Below are 2,062 nucleotides of genomic sequence, written 5' to 3'. Positions count from 1 at the left end.
ATAAAAGTGCCTCATGAAGCGGTATCTGTAATGCTCACATGGAGGTACATAATTTAATTTATGCTCTTATACCTTTAGTTGATTTTTGCTAAAGTTATTTTGAGAAAATGTGAAGAAAATGCCTTAAACTTGCATTAAGGGTAAAGTGGTCTTTTTACTCAAAATTAGTTGAAAAAGTGGATAGTGAAAAGAGATAGAATTTCATAGAGAATGCAGTAAAAATGAGGGCATTATGGTAATTGACTAAGGGACATAGATGAAATTTTAAAGAAAGTGCAAGGGCAAAATGGGAAACTTATATATTTTTATGTTATATCAAGGATTGAAGAGTGAAACCCTAGCCACTCTTCAACTCATTGTCATGCCACTTCTCCGCCAAATCCTCTCAATTTCTTCACTTCTTTTCAAAAGAATTCATAGATTTTGGGTCTTTTTGAGTGGATTTTCAATCCCAAGCAACTTTAGGTAAGATCCTTGCACTAAGAAGTGATTTTTCATTTTTAAAGTGTTGAATTTTGATGGTTTGTGCTCATAGGATTTAAGAAGAAGAGAGTGTGATCAAAGAAGATTCTAAAAGGGGTTGGATTGCTCATATCAAAGGTAAGTAAATCCCACCCAAGTTATGATTTGAGAAATCAAGTGTGTAGAGATTTTACATACATGTATATGCTTATGATTTGAGAATTGTTGATGAAATTGATGAATTATTGATGAGTTTGATGATTATTGATGAATACAATTTAGCCATGAGAAGTGGTTTTGGTTGTATGATGATTAATTGAAGTTTGGTTGAAGTTAGAAAGAGTTGAGTAGAATTTTTGGGAGTGTATTGTTTTGGACAGGTTTAGTAATTGTTTAAGGGAGTTTTACTACAAATATTGGTGGCTTGAGAAAGAGAGTCAAATTAGAGTTTGATTATGCATGCAATATGTTTGATGAAATGTCCAAGTGAAGTGAATGCATGAGTTTTATTCATTTATAAATTGATATGAGTTTGTAGATGGTGGAGAGAAACTTATTTTTATGCTACATGGCTCCTTGCATTTAAACATTTGCATTTAGAAAGAATTAAAAGCATGAAACCATCTACATACATACATATTCATAAGAGTATGAGAAAGCACTAAAATATGTTAAAGAGAAAATAGAAAGAAATGAGACTATTAAAGATATTCAAATATAAATTTTTAGTTAAAGAAGTGTAAAAAGATAAAAAGAAGAGAAGGTCGTTGCGATGGGGAGCCCGTGAGTGATAGAGTCCCACATGCACACCGCCTTTAGTGAGCAACCTTAGAATTCAGAAAGAAGAATTGTACAATCCGTTAGAAGTGCGTGTGGATGAGGACTATACCCAGAATTAGAGAATTCACTCACACGGCCAAGGCTCCAAATCCATGCCTTAACCGAGTCCGATCGGCAAGAAAAGAAAAAAAATAGAAAGAAAGAAAGAAAGAATAGAAAGAAAGAATAGAAAGAATAGAAAAAAAGAAAAAAAAAAAAGAATAGAAAGAAAGACTAGAAAAGAAAGAAAGAAATAAAGGAAAAGAAACAGAAAACAGAATAAGAAAAATAGAAAAGAAAATGCATAATATTTTTATTGATTATTTTACGAGTATACTAGCTAGAAAGAAAGTATTACAGTATCAGTCATAGAATGGTTAGCAGGAATTAAACCATTATAAAAAGTTTGTACCTGTAACCAAACTTGTAATCCATGATGCGGGCATTTCCTTAACAACTCTCTGTAATGCTCCCATGCTTTGTATAACGACTCTCCATCTACCTGCATAAAATTAGTGATATCGTTATGCATCCTTGCAGTTTTAAAGGGAGGAAAATACTTAGCTAGAAAGCGCTGAGCCAATGCATCCCAAGTTGTAATAGATTCTACAGGCAAAGAATTTAGCCAATTCTTGGCTTTATCTCTCAAAGAAAAAGGGAACAGTCTCAATCTAATTGCATCATCTGTGACACCATTCTGCTTTAATGTATCACATATTTCCAAGAAATTTCCAGTGTGAGCATTTGGATCCTCGTGGGCTAAACCACTAAATTGGCAGGC

At 33.0% G+C, this 2,062-nt stretch overlaps 1 non-coding gene across 1 annotated transcript; it reads left to right on the top strand.

Moving 5' to 3' along the window:
• The first annotated feature begins 1,709 nt into the window (after positions 1-1,709).
• On the top strand, positions 1,710-1,813 carry LOC116104919. Its single transcript, XR_004123981.1, has one exon. It is a non-coding gene; the product is annotated as a small nucleolar RNA R71 (small nucleolar RNA).
• Positions 1,814-2,062: the final 249 nt, after the last annotated feature.

The sequence above is a fragment of the Pistacia vera genome, unplaced genomic scaffold (genome assembly GCF_008641045.1).
Source record: "Pistacia vera cultivar Batoury unplaced genomic scaffold, PisVer_v2 Contig488, whole genome shotgun sequence".
Taxonomy (NCBI): domain Eukaryota; kingdom Viridiplantae; phylum Streptophyta; class Magnoliopsida; order Sapindales; family Anacardiaceae; genus Pistacia; species Pistacia vera.
This window is presented reverse-complemented; position numbering and strand designations above follow the sequence as displayed.